The sequence below is a fragment of the Hyperolius riggenbachi genome, chromosome 3 (genome assembly GCF_040937935.1).
Source record: "Hyperolius riggenbachi isolate aHypRig1 chromosome 3, aHypRig1.pri, whole genome shotgun sequence".
Classification (NCBI taxonomy): Eukaryota; Metazoa; Chordata; class Amphibia; order Anura; family Hyperoliidae; genus Hyperolius; species Hyperolius riggenbachi.
In genome coordinates this window covers 158,816,839-158,831,969 of record NC_090648.1, presented here as the reverse complement: position 1 = coordinate 158,831,969, position 15,131 = coordinate 158,816,839, and the positions used below count along the sequence as shown (strand labels likewise).

Below are 15,131 nucleotides of genomic sequence, written 5' to 3'. Positions count from 1 at the left end.
TGCTGCACCAGTTTAGCCTGCTTCTTTGGTGCCCTTGTTCCTGTGGTGCCCTAGGCCATGGCCTAGGCGGCCTTGGCCTAAATCCGGCCCTGCTGTAGAGTTGCTGGAGATGGCTTTAGATGTGCTGGACATGTCTGTAAACCTGCAATAGTAGTACAGAGGTGCCAACAGGGTAAAAATAATATTTCTTTAAAATGGATGAAATGAAGTAGGTAGCGGTGAACTTACCCCTCCAAAACAGACACAAAAATTGCAGTTTTAAGCAAAAATCAGTTTATTTACATACTCCGAACAGGGTGCATCGCGTTTCGCGGGTATATCCCACTTCCTCAGGCAAGAAACAGGAGCATATCACTGATGCGGTCCACCTCACAGAGGCGCCAGGCTACGTACCGGACCGCATTGGTGATATGCTCCTATTTATTGCCTGAGGAAGTGGGATATACCCGCGAAACGCGTTGCACCTTGTTTGGAGTATGTAAATAAACTGATCTTTGATTAAAACGGCAATTTTTGTGTCTGTTTTGGAGGGGTCCACCGCTACCTACTTCATTTTATCCATTTTAAAGAAATATTGTTTTTACCCTGTTGGCGCCTCTGCACTACTATTGCAGTTGTTTCCACCCCTGGTGGAGGGGAATTCTTCCTTTTTCCCAATCTACAGAGAGCGACTTCTTAATCCTGAGTGGGGACAGGTCTAATCTCCTCACCTGCCTTCATAGTGGTTACCTGGATGCAGGGCTGCCATCAGAAATTTTGGGGCCCCTCACACATCATCAGGCCTGGGCTCCCCTCCCTGGGCCCACCCATTGGTTGCTGTGCCCGCCCACTAGCCACCCCACCCCTGTGTCCGTGCGTAAAGTGCGCTGGGGCAAAAATTTGCATGGCTCCAACACTGAAGAAAGCATCATGCACAGCGTCAGAAAGTGGGCGTGACCATGGCATGTTGTGGGTGGAGCCAGATACTAGCATAATACAGGTAGTCCACGGTTAAAAAATGAGATAGGGACTTGTAGGTCCAATCTTATCCTTTATCCGTTCTCTTTTGTCCCCCTCTTTTCTTCCTGTGCCTCTTTTGTCACCCCTCTGTCTCACCTCAGTTTGTGCCTCTTTTGTGTCTCTCTGTGTGACCTCATGTTCCCGTTTCATCTCTTTTCTCCCTGTGCCACTTTTGTCCAACCTCTGTTCCCCCATGCCTCTTTTTTCCCCCCTGTGTTACCTCTTGTCCCCTTCTGTCTCAGCTCATCCCCGTGCCCTAGCCAGGTATAGGTACCCCCAGTATAGGTATCCAGACATAGGTGGTGCCCTCAGTAAAGGTAGCCAAATATAGGAGGTGCCCCAGTATAGGTAGCCAGGGATAGGTGGTGCCCCAGTATAGGTAGCTAGGTATCGGTTGTTCCAGCCCCAATATAGGTAGGCAGGTATAGGTGGTGGCCCAGTATAGGTAGCCTGTAGCCACATATAGGCGGTGCCCCAGTATATAAAGTCCGCTGTAGCTGGCTCACTCAGCTGCTCCCCACATTCAAGCACTGATGTCACGCTTCTCTCAGTGCTGGTTAGTGAGCCACAGGCCTGCAGCCAGCACATGTGGCCCTTCCAGCTCATTGGGGGGGCCCAGGGCCCCCAGAAGCCCTGGGCCCCTCACTGCAGTGTCAGTTGTCCCCCCCTGATGGCTGCCCTGCCTGGATGGTAACCCTTGTTTGTATAACCTAATTATACTTACCTTCCATACCCAATTTACAGTACATACTACACTATACTGGGCTCTCGGCGTCTTCCCTTATATTTTGACATAATGGCCTCAATTCACTAAGCTTAACTCCTGTCTTTAATAACTCTTCTGAGCTGTTTTACAGTTATCACCATGGTGATATAATTGTGATAACTGTAGAACAGCTCAGAAGAGTTATTAAAGGCAGGAGTTAAGCTTAGTGAATTGAGGCCATTAATGTCTGTAAACCTGCTGGGGATTACTGTAGACCTCCTGTAAATTGCTGTAGATTTGCTGGAGATGGAGACCTGCTGGAGGTGTGCTGGAGAATTCTGTACACCTGCTGGAGATGGCTGTAGAGCTGCTGGAGGAGTGCTGGGGATGTCTGTACACCTGTTGGAGTTGTCTGTAGAGCTGTTGGAGATGTCTGTAGAGCTGTTGGAGATGTCTGTAGAGCTGCTGGAGATGGCTGTAGAGCTGCTGGAGATGGCTGTAGAGCTGCTGGAGATGGCTGTAGAGCTGCTGGAGATGTCTATAGAGCTGCTGGAGATGGCTGTAGAGCTGCTGGAGATGGCTGTAGAGCTGCTGGAGATGGCTTTAGATGTGCTGGACATGTCCTGCTGGGGATTACTGTAGACTTCCTGTAAATTGCTGTAGATTTTCTAGAGAATGGATGTAGTCCTGATACGTAGAAACAATGCAGTGGGCAATTCTGCAAATTTGCAACTTTACATGGTTTAATTGTTGTTGTTTGTTTACTACAGGTGCACTTTAAATGTACATATTAAAAAATGTATGTTCAAAAATCTTGAATATTTTCTAAACTGAGTGAGAAACACTTGAAACATACTGTGCTGGGCTCAGTGTTTTTTCTTCTTCTTCAGGTTGCATCAGATAAGTAAAAAGTGTTAATACCTCTTCAACTTGAGCAAAGCAGCTCTACCTTTAACTGCAAGATAGAAAATGGCCTAATTTGTAAGCAGGTTCCTAGATCTCCCTCCAGGGGATAATATGATGGTATTTTCTCGCACTGAGCACCTTGGCACTCCACTAAGTTGATTTGTGACCATGAGGTGCTGTTTTCATCTTCCATTTCCCTGCAAATAGCGACAAGTATGTCCAAATACACATCCTCAATCAGCCAGCAATGAGGCAGCACAGGAACCCAGCAAGTAGCTGCATTTTATAGCTATCCAGATGCTGAAATACACTTGTTTAGCCTCAACACTTTCAAGTGAACAGACACAGCTGCAGGGGCGTAACTAGAAATCACTGGGCCCCCCTGCGAATATTTGGATGGGGCCCCCCCATAGGTGCCAAATAATCGTAATGGGGCAGCGTTTCACTGTAAATTATTTGTAAAGTGGGCAGCATTTTACCAGACAATCGTAATGTGGGCCAGAAAATCGTAATGTGGGTCTTTAGAAAATCATAATGTGGGCAGAGTTCACCAGAAAATCGTAATGTGGGCAGAGTTCACCAGAAAATCGTAATGTGGGCACCAGTCACCAGAAAATCGTAACGTGAGCAGCAGTCACCAGAAAATTGTAACGTGGACAGCATTCACCAGACAATCGTAATGTGGGCAGCGTTCACCAGAATATCGTAATGTGGGACAGAAAATCGTAATGTGGGCAGAGTTCACCAGAAAATCGTAATGTGGGCAACGTTCACCAGAAAATTGTAACATGGACAGCATTCACCAGACAATCGTAACGTGGGCAGTGTTCACCAGAAAATCGTAATGTGGGCCAGAAAATCGTAATGTGGGCAGCGTTCACCAGAAAATCGTAACGTGGACAGCATTCACCAGACAATTGTAAGGTGGGCAGTGTTCACCAGAAAATCGTAATGTGGGCCAGAAAATCGTAATGTGGGCAGAGTTCACCAGAAAATCGCAATGTGGGCAGCAGTCACCAGAAAATCGCCATGTGGGCGGCAGTCACCAGAAAATCGCAATGTGGGCATCAGTCACCAGAAAATCCTAATGTGGGCAGCAGTCACCAGAATATTGTAATGTGGGCAGCAGTCACCAGAAAATCCTAATGTGGGCAGCAGTCACCAGAATATCATAATATGGTTGCAGCAGTCACCAGAAAATCCTAATGTGGGCAGCAGTCACCAGAAAATCCTTATGTGGGCAGCAGTCACCAGAAAATCGCAATGTGGACAGCATTCACCAGAAAATTGCAATGTGGGCAGCAGTAACCAGAAAATCGCAATGTGGGCAGCAGTCACCAGAAAATCGCAATGTGGGCAGCAGTCACCAGAAAATCGTAATGTGGGCAGCATACACCAGAAAATCGTAATGTGGGCAGCAGACACCAGAAAATCGCAATGTGGGCAGCAGACACCTGAAAATCGCAATGTGGACAGCAGACACCAGAAAATCGTAATGTGGGCAGCAGACACCTGAAAAACGCAATGTGGGCAGCAGGCACCTGAAAAACGTAATGTGGGCAGCAGGCACCTGAAAATCGTAATGTGGGCAGCAGACACCTGAAAATCGCAATGTGGGCAGCAGTGACCAGAAAATCGTAATGTGGGCAGCAGTGACCAGAAAATCGTAATGTGGGCAGCAGGCACCTGAAAATCGTTATTTGGGCAGCAGGCACCTGAAAATCGTAATGTGGGCAGCAGGCACCTGAAAATCGTAATGTGGGCAGCAGGCACCTGAAGATCGCAATGTGGGCAGCAGTGACCAGAAAATCGTAATGTGGGCAGCAGACACCTGAAAATTGTAATGTGGGCAGCAGGCACCTGAAAATCGTAATGTGGGCAGCAGGCACCTGAAGATCGTAATGTGGGCAGCAGACACCTGAAAATCGTAATGTGGGCAGCAGACACCAGAAAATCACAATGTAGGCAGCAGACACTAGAAAAAAAAATGCACCTGTGAAAAAAAAACAATTCACTTACCTGACAGAAGTCTTCTCCTCTCCCAGCATCTGGCTCGCAGCTCCCCGAGTCCTCCTGCAGCACATCTCCCGCGCTGAAAGGCAGAGTGCAGGGCTACGGCAAGATGGCTGCCGAAGCCCTGTACTAGAGACACAAATAGTCTCCAGTGTAGGGCTTCTTCGGCGGCCATCTTGCCGTAGCCCTGCTCTGCCTGCCGGAGACTATGCAGGCTGCTGGGCTGCGGGGAATGAAGCACCTTGCTGGGGGGTCCAGAGCAGCGCTCCCCCCCACGCACAGTGAGTGGGCCCCAGAGCAGCCCCGGGCCCCCCTGCGGCTGAGTGGGTCTTATCCCCGGTAGGTACGCCGGTGCACAGCTGCAATCCCAGCTTTTTATTTAAACTATATTTAAATACGGTAACTCTTTTTAGGTGACCATACAAAGCTTTGATGCAATTAAAACAGAACTCAGGCTAACAATTGTCTTTTTAGTTGTTGGATAGTTTGTACAATGAAGAGTTAGAATCTCTGCCAGATTGTCATTACTGTCTGTTTCTGGGGTATTGGCCACCCCACAGCCTCTCTGGCACCTCCCGTCCGGTCCTTCAGGGACTCAAGTTCATCACCAGCTGTATATAATAAAAATGGAATCTCCTCATTGCGTAAAAGTCTACTTATGGCTTTATTCATTTTTTTAAAAGGTATGTATATACATGCAGAAATAATCAGCAAAAACGTAAAAAATTCCAGTAATAAGTGTTCCCAACATGGGATAGTGACAACTCAATATGAGCGATTAGGGACCACTTAAAGCAAAGTAATGCACTTAGCTGGGGTGTGCAGAGCACACAGGGACCACCTAACAGCCAGTCCACAGATGTCACCCCCACTATCAGTGCTAATACTGCTCACTGGAAGGAATAAAAACAGCTCCTACGCGAATACCGCCGGTCGTGTCCAACCAGACTTTCGCGCTGACGTCACGCCGCGACTCCGCCCAACGTTTCGTTGCTATAGCAACTCCTCAGGGGCTACAGATCCTTAAATAGAGAAACAGTCTATGCGACTGCGCCCAGCTTGTAAGCCCGGGCTACTGGACCTCTGCAAGATGCAAAAGTTTTTGCATCTTGGCCAGGTCAGGCCTGTCAGCGAAAACGAAACTAGCTGGCAGTGAGGGACCGGAGGCTCAGTGAGTGACTTCAAGGGTACAGGACGGCTGCAGGGGGCTGGTAAAAGGCTATTTAGTCCCTGCTAGGTGCAGTATACATCTGGTTGGTTCTGGTTGTTACACCTCTCTCCTTTTATTGGATATTTTCCTATTTATTGGATACCTCTATCTCTCATTCTATGATCCTTCTCTTGACTTGACACTTGATATTTCTCTACTGGTGTGAAGACCCTCTTTTTGGGCCTTTGTGTTGTACACACCATGTCTTCACCCTTATTCTAGGGACATTCCCTGTAAGGTGCTGGGACTTGTTTCTCGCTTGTTTTTAATACGTATTATTTTCTGTCTTTTTGTAGAAAGTGCTTTATACAGTGGCCTGACGAAGGGCATTGTGTGCCCGAAACGAGTGTGTCGTTGCCTAAATACTGTTGCTGAATGCACAAAGCCTATACTACTATTGATTGTTATATCCCTGTTCTGGATGAGTCTTTATATAAACAGGGAGCTCCTTACAGAGACTTTTTATGAATCCCTTTGTATTTGTGTCAATAAAGATTTTTGATATTTTTATACTGCAAGACCTTGCAAGAATGCATATTTTTACATATCATGGTCCTTTCTACTAATATAGAGTAGGTGAAGTGTATCACCCTAAAAAGGACTTAGGAGTTTTTTTTGTCTTTTTCCTGTATATAAAAAAGCACACTCCCAACTAAATTACCACAGGGGGCTGGTAGAGGCCCTAGGAAAGTAAAACTGATTTTTTATTCCTGGCTTAAGTGTCCCTTTAACACGTCTGTTGAATAGTTTGCTTCCTATCCAATAAATGATAAATTCACTGTCAGTGTGAACCCAAAGGAGATCTACACTACAGTTTCTGTGATGTTATATTACTGTGTGCTTGATAACTGGCAACTCTAACAACCACAAACTGCTTTTCATTGTAAATACTATTGAAATTCCGATCGATATTATGATTGACGTTATGATCGACTGACCAAATTCAACATTGCGGTTCAGTGCTATGATCGTAAGATCGATTGAAATTTAGATTGTAAATGCCTAAATCCACTTCAATAAAAAAACAATTAGAAGTTTTGTGATCAAACATCTAATTGGGCAAAAAATTGGAGTATATAGCTACCACAACCCTTTACTGTATTGAAACTGTTGCTTTTCTGTGCTAGTCTATCCTACCTTCTGAATAATGACAAGTTTACTCCTTAAGGCTGCAATGCAGTTGTGGATTTATGAATGATATACAGTTGTAAACTTACATAATTCCAAATGAATCTCGGCTAGTCCTGTTCAGTAAGCCAGCACCTATTCAGTGATGAAATCTTGGGCAAGATTCCCTAACACTGCTACTGCCTATAGAGCACGCCCTAGTGCCTGCAGCTCTGGCGCTTTGAATCCGCCAGGAGAAAATCATGATATAAATGTTCTGTGTCTTATCTTGTTCATTTTAAACATTTCCTATGGGCAGTATGTGCATGATGATGCTGTTTAGTTTTCTGTGTATATGAAGGGCTTTAATGTACTTTTCATTCTTTATACACTCTCCAGATTTTATAATAGAGATGAATAAAGAATTGTATTTTTCTATGGCCACCTAGTTGATCTTCCTTTTATTATTGCCCTATAAAGTCCCTCTGCACTTGGGCTCATCATTTTCTCCTGAATTATTTGTGATGTTTGGGGAACACTATCAATTTATAGACTGTATGTATTAGTGGATTCTGGTGCCCTGTGAGCCCTGGTATTTAAAAAGTACATAGTATAGACAAATAGGCGATGCAGAATAGAATGCAAAGCACACATATTTACTGATGCAATATGAAATTGCTATCCAGTATAAAACTGATGCAGTGTGACCTCCATAAACCTCAATATAAAACACAGAACAATGATGCCTGTATAGGAAATCTACATAAGGCTGCTATTGTGTATTTCTCCATCTCCAAAAATAAACAGTGGAATAATAGTATAATAGAAGCTTAATGTGGCACAAAGAAAGTGATGAAAATGTGCCTCAGAATCTGTGATATGATTATTACCTGATACCGTATTTTTCGGAATATAAGACGCACTTTTTCTTCCCCAAAACTAGGGGGGAAAAGTGGGTGCGTCTTATATTCTAAAGGTACGGTATTTGGGCCCCAAAACATACTTACCGGTTCCTGCTGCCGCGATCCTGTCCTCCTCCTTCTGACTGCCGCCATCCAAGGGTCATCTGAGGGTCCCAGCTGTGGTCATCTGAGGGTCCCAGCCATCCCATCCAGAATCCCGGCTCTTCAGTGTCCCAGTCGCCAGATCGTTTTCACTGCAGACAGCAGCCATGCGGTAATCACGCGCTGCTGCCTCGCCGACATCCTCCATGGTAACGGCGTCCTCTTCCTAGTTACGGTGTCCCCTTCTGTGTGACGAGCGGCGCATGTGCGCCAGGTCACGCATGACTTCAGTCGCACGTGCGCCGGGGTCACGCATGACGTCAGGCGCACATGCGCTGCTCGTCACACAGAAGGGGGCACCGTAACTAGGAAGAGGACGCCGTTACCATGGAGGATGTCGGCGAGGCAGCAGCGCGTGATTACCGCATGGCTGCTGTCTGCAGTGAAGACGATCTGGCGACTGGGACACTGAAGAGCCGGGATTCTGGATGGGATGGCTGGGACCCTCAGATGACCACAGCTGGGACCCTCAGATGACCCTTGGAAGGCGGCAGTCAGGCGGAGGAGGACAGGATCGCGGCAGCAGGATCAGGTGAGATGCTGCAGGGGCAAAGTGTAGTGTAGTTTGTGTTGGGTGCAGGATTTAGTTAGTGTAGTGTAGTTTGGGTTGGCTGCAGGGGTTAGTTAGTGAAGTGTAGTGTAGTAGTGTAGTGTAGTTTGGGTTTCTACAGGGGTTACTTAGTGAAGTGTAGTGTAGTTTGGGTTGGCTGCAGGGGTTAGTTCGTGTAGTGTAGTTGGTGGGGGCAGCAGGGGTAAGTGAAGTGTAGTGTAGCAGGATTTAGTGTGGATGAGCAGTTCAGCTTAGATAGAGACAGTTTTGGGGGGTTTAAAGGTCCATAAGACACCCCTGCACCATAGACGCACCTAGGTTTAGTTTTTTTTTTTCCTGATTTTTGCCTTCTAAATCTAGGTGCGTCTTATATGCCGGAGCGTCTTATATTCCGCAAAATATAGTGGTTAGCTCTTTTGCTTTGCAGCGCTGGGTACCGCGGTTTAAGTCCCAGCCAGGTCAAAAAGTGCACAGAGTTTGTATGTTCTCCTCATGTCTGCATGGGTTTCCTCTGCATACATACTGCTAAATTAATTGGCTTCCCCCTAAAATTGGCCCTAGAGTACAACACATTAACTTTCACTACACGATACATACATAGACATATGACTATGGTAGGCAGGGCCAGGACGAGGCAGAGGCAGGACAGGCTGCAGCCTCTGAGTGCTTCCCCTAGAGGGCGCATTCCTCTGCACTCAATCCGCCGCCCGATTGCTTTGACCTCTTCCCTCCTGCTCTGCGATCACCTCTGCCACTAATCTCCCGGAGTCCCCTCAGTGTTCTCCTCCTGTTTAGCAGAGAGTGCCCACCTGCTGTGGACTGTAACAGCCACGCTGTCATCAAAGAGATGACAGGCACGGCTGTGTGCATTGGGTTGCTAGGCAACAGCAGGAAGTCGACTTCTGCTGGAACAGAACTGGTGTAGGCTTACTGCAGAGTTGCCTGTCAAGGGGATGGCACATGTGAGTCTGCCATGTAGCTGGACTCTGTGGGGAGGGACAGGGACCCCCTGCTAGCATTCAGGCAGCAGTGAATGATGGACCCTCATTGATGACTGGAACAGGCAGACCACCCAGCTGTTATCACATGGAGGCCTGGGAACTGGAAAAAAGAAGGTATGGTGGGGGCAGGGGGCTTTCAAAGAGGCAGAGAGGGAATCACACACACATCAAATAGCTGCCTATGTGACTAGATGTGATGTAATCTCAGTACAGTCAGCAGTGCCCTCATGTAAAGTGAAAGTAGATGAGGGATTTAGATTGAGAGCATTGCAGGTGTGTGTATGTGTGTGTGTGTTGTGTGTGTGTGTACTGTGTGTGCGTGTGTGTGTGTGTGTGTGTGTGTGTGTATACATGTGTGTGTATACAGGGTGTGAATGTATATATGTAGTGTATGTGTTTGTACAGTGTGTGAATGTATATATGTAGTGCGTGTGTGTGTGCGTGTGCATGCATACGTGTGTGTGTGTTTTTGGTGGGGCATACATTTAAAGCATACTTGAGATTAAGAAGGCAGAATGATTTTAATACCATCGTAGCTATTCTCACTACAAGTACCCGCCACAGCTAGCAAAACTCCACCAGGGCTTTTTCTATTGTCCCTCCCTGACGTATAGAGTTCCTCTACAGAGCTATTGTGTGTCCCGGGGCCCAAATCACTGGTTACGGCCAGTAATTTAACAGTGTTTAAAAGAATTTAACATGGGCACCTATAGTTGCCCAAATTACCTGCATTGGAGGGGGGGCTTTTTTGGGGGGGGGGGGGGCGCACTTTGGAATCTCTGCCTCTGGTGCTGGGAAGCCTTGTCCCGGCCCTGGTGGTAGGGATTAGATTGTGAGCCCCTCTGAGGGACAGTTCAGTGAAAAGAGACAATATATACTCTGTACAGTGCTGGGGAAGATGTTGGCGCTATATAAATACTAAATAATAATAGAAAAAAAATAATAATATGCATTCTTTAAGTATTTTAAGTATATAACAATGGTAAAATGGAGTGTGACTTATCAGGAAACACCATGGTGCAGACAGTCTAAAGTATCTAATATCATAGCACCCCTCACTACTGCTTTAAAGAGAACCTGTAGTGAGGGGTATATACTGTAGATGCTGACATATTTATTTCCTTTTAAGCAATACCAGTAGCTATCCTGCTGATCCTCTGCCTCTTAATACTTTTATCCATAGACCTTAACATCCATGCAACAGATCAGGCGTTTCTGACATATTTGTCAAGTCTGACAAGATTGTTTCACACTTCTGCAGCCAAACAGATCATCAGGGCTACCAGGCAACTGGTATTGTTTAAAAAGGAAATGAATATGGCAGCTTCAATATACTTCTCGCTCTAGGTTCCCTTTAAGAGGAAATGTCTGACAGGAAGCTAGTCACAGGAAACTGATGATCTAATCATCCAATAGAAACTCTTGAGCAAGATAGCTAAAGAGAACATTAGCATGTTTGTGTTCTCAATCACCATTTTTGGGGTGCATGTCATATCAGCGCCACTCAGTTTGGCGCGGGGAGAGCCGAATGACAGCTCTCCCTGCTGCCGCTACACTCCGAGGCGGCGTTAAATACTATTGCCCCTCCGAGTTGTCGCAACTCGGAGGGAGATGTAATTCGGGGTCTAGCAGCCGCCAGAGCCCCGAATTACAGCTACGCGGGATATGCATCATAGCATTGCTACTATGACGGCGCCCAGTTTCTGCGCTCGGAAATCCGCTGATTCTCCCTTTTTGTACTGGATGATGGCGACCATTACCTGTTGGCGGAAAGAGATACTTATTCCTCTGTTTGGGTGCTGTACAGATGCGTCACTAGCTTAGAGATTAGGAACACATCTGCTGCTATAAAGGGGGGGGGGGGGGGGAGGGATGACCCACGGCACATGACGGAGTGGCTTTTGGTGGATAGGGGCAGAAGACAAAAATGTGTTTCAGGGTCAATCTGCAACCATGGTTGCAAGATCTGATGTTCCACATCTTTAGGTGACATGGGGGGGGGGGGGGGGGCATGTATGCCTAACATAAGAGTAACCCTAGAAAGGGCAATCACATCTTGTCCCCCGCCCCATGAGGAGTCTAAATTAGAAAAGACTCCAGCATTGAGCATACATGGAGAGTGTTATATCTGTTAAATCTAGTGAGAAAAGTCAACCTTTCTGGCTATTACAAAAGAGGACCATTTAGCAATCTCATGTTTTGACCAAATTTGAGGAAAATACCAACTCCTGCCCAGTGAAACTTGGGATCCCATGCACGATTGCAGGACTACACTCTCTGAAACTTGCTCCTACCAGCCATTAGAATCACCCCCACCTTTAATACCTTCAAACAAGCCCTCAATACTCACCTTTTCATGCTGTCCCACCCCCTCCCGCATCAGTACCATAATAAGTTCTGCTGGGCACCCTCTCAACAGACCAGGGCCCTCCCCCTAGTGTTTCCAGCTTGATTATGCAATCTCACTGTCTGGCACCTCTCTAGAGGACTAGAAAAGACTCTATTTTGAACCAACTAACGTTATCAAAGACATTTGCATGATTTTGCTTTTGTTGTGAGTTCCTTGTATGTCCTACCTTGTATGTTAACCCATTTATCTGTTGTGCAGTGCTTTTGTAATATGTTGGTGCTTTATAAATACAATAAATAATAATAATAACTAGAAAACCCCTTGGCTGAGGCACTCGGTTTGCAAGGTGTGGAGATCATACTGTACATCTGTCCTGCAGATGTCACTGTTCAACTTGTATTATTGTATAAGATTATCTAGACTATTGTAGGTTGTGGGTTCCTGTTCTGCATGGCTGGAGACATGGCACAGAAGACTATTAATGTAGTTAGCAGGTGTATCCTGGAAATAAACCTTGTCTCCGTTATCCTGCTTCTTGACTACTGAAAACAACACAAGGACTCAGTTGAGAATATGGTGTCTGTAGAGTTGTATAGGTGAACGATTGCATTGTATTATTATTTACCCTGTTCACCAGGAGAATGTCTATACAGTACTTATGCACAACAATGTTGTCCAAACAATCAAGCAATCATCATTAAGGGCAACACAAATTCTGTCAGACTCAATTAACAATAGATTGATCAGTAAATGAATGAATACATGAAGGAAAGCAATATTCCTGATGTTACTATGGCTATTATATGAACATTTTACAGTTAATACAGTAAAAGGCAGGCCTGGGTTTACATCACAGGAGCCTGTAGGCACAGATGTTCTGGCACCCTAGACTTCGCCCTCCATGATCACTTGATCCCCCCACCTAACCATACCGCAAGCGTGCTGGCTGGCCGAGCTGTCACCACTCCCCTAATTACCCTTCCAGGCGTATGAAGCCACAGGTGTCCTTTAGCATCAGGTATCCAGAGGTACCCTCAGTATTAAAGCGGAATATAACCCTGCATTTCAACTTTGCTCTAAACCATTATTTACAGTATATTATATGCAACCAGCATTTTTTTTTTTACTAGACCAGCATTGGAAGGGTTACACAGAGCTTTAACGTTCCTGGAGAGAACTGCAGACGCATTTGAAGCTGACATAGATACATTTTGTTTACATAAATGTATCTAAGTGTGGAATGTGACTCACTCTCTCTGACTGAGAAGGAGCTGGAGGACAGCCAAAGAGTGTGTAACATTTCTCACTTGTTACATTCTATTTAGTTAAATGTATCTATCTGAACTTCTGCATATCTCTCCACGGAACTTTAAACCTCTGTGTTTAACCCTTCCAATGCTGGTCTAGTAAAAATAAAATGCTGGTTGCATATAATATGCTGTAAATAATGTTTTAGAGCAAAGATGAAATGCAGGGTTATATTCCGCTTTAAGTAGCAAGAGGTGACCCCAAGTGTTAGGCAGCTAGAGGTGCCTCCGCAGAACTGGTGAGTGGAATGCTGAGAGCTGGGTGAGTAACCTCTCATTTCAGGGGACTTTCCATAGGGAAAGAGGGAGGGAGGAGAAAGAGCCACATCATCAGGCGCCAGTAGGCACAAGCCTACAGTGCTTTATGGAAAAATCTGCCATGGTAAACGGGTAAACGAATCCAAATAGCATCTCAGAACGAAAAGGAAAAATATTAGTTAAAGCATTATCAAGAAAACATCATCATTCTGATGGAGGTGACAGGGTACCTTAGTACCTTATGAAGAATCTACTGGCTACAACCCCTGAGAAAGCCCTCACATACTGACAGATTTTTATGACAAAAGCAATAAAGTGGACTCTCTTCTTGTATGAAAATTCCACAGACAATTATGCAAACTAGACCGGGCTCTGGTCTGATGAAAAGGGATCTTCAATATATAACCCAATAAATGATATTGGACAACAAATAAGGAAAACAATATAGCTGATGCTCACGGGCACATCATGCCATTGCACCTGAATGTCAGGGGGACCAGATGTATTCAACAATGCAATAGTCATCAAATAATAACAGAAACCGCACTAGTCCAGGGATAGATAGAAACATTGTATCAAAGTTTATAACAACAGCCAAGATTCATCATATTGAATAAAACAGACCATTAAAGGACCAATGTGGCAAAAAAATGTACAATTTTAAAATACATGTGAATGCATATGTATAAAATGTACATTTGTTTCAGAATAAAATATACTGATAATCATGTTTTCCCTATCTTGCTGTCATCTACAGTAGGCATTCAAAATCTAGCAGATGGTACAGGTTTTGGACTAGTTCATCTCCTCATGGGGAATTCTCAGGGTTTACTTTATTTTTAAGAGCACTTACTGAAAGGCAGTTGCTCAGTTTAACGGCCAAAGTAGGGATTCCGGTGGGCATCTTTAAGGTGGACATTAATGATATAATCCTGTGAATGATCGATTATTTCCAATTGCCACAGTAATCGATCAGAAACAATCGGTCATGCCCATTAACGGCCTAATTCCGGCTAACCGATTTGACCAGGTTAATGGGATCAATCAATTTTTTTGATCGAACCAATCAATATATTAAGCTTCCTTCTTATCAGCAATGTACCATATAGAGCTAGGCTGACTGAGATAAGATGTATTACAGCAGAAACATTTATGATTACAGGATCTTCTCAAAAAATTAGCATATTGTGATAAAGTTCATTATTTTCTGTAATGTACTGATAAACATTAGACTTTCATATATTTTAGATTCATTACACTACAACTGAAGTAGTTCAAGCCTTTTATTGTTTTAATATTAAAGATTTTGGCATACAGCTCATGAAAACCCAAAATTTCCATCTAAAAAAATTAGCATATTTCATCCGACCAATAAATGAAAAGTGTTTTTAAAACAAAAAAAGTCAACCTTCAAATAATTATGTTCAGTTATGCACTCAATACTTGGTCGGGAATCCTTTTGCAGAAATGATTGCTTCAATGCGGCGTGGCATGGAGGCAATCAGCCCATGGCACTGCTCAGGTGTTATGGAGACCCAGGATGCTTCGATAGCGGCCTTAAGCTCACCCAAAGTGTTGGGTCTTGTGTCTCTCAACTTTCTCTTCACAATATCCCACAGATTCCCTATGGGGTTCAGGTCAGGAGAGTTGGCAGGCCAAT

General features: G+C 45.0%; 1 long non-coding RNA gene across 1 annotated transcript in view; it reads left to right on the top strand.

The window, feature by feature from the left end:
* Positions 1 to 9,464: 9,464 nt before the first annotated feature.
* LOC137561199 (uncharacterized) overlaps positions 9,465 to 15,131 on the top strand; it is a 230,881-nt gene continuing 225,214 nt past the window's right edge. Inside the window, exon 1 of the long non-coding RNA XR_011029922.1 lies at positions 9,465 to 9,670. This is a non-coding gene — a long non-coding RNA (uncharacterized lncRNA). The remainder of the gene's footprint in view (positions 9,671 to 15,131) is intronic.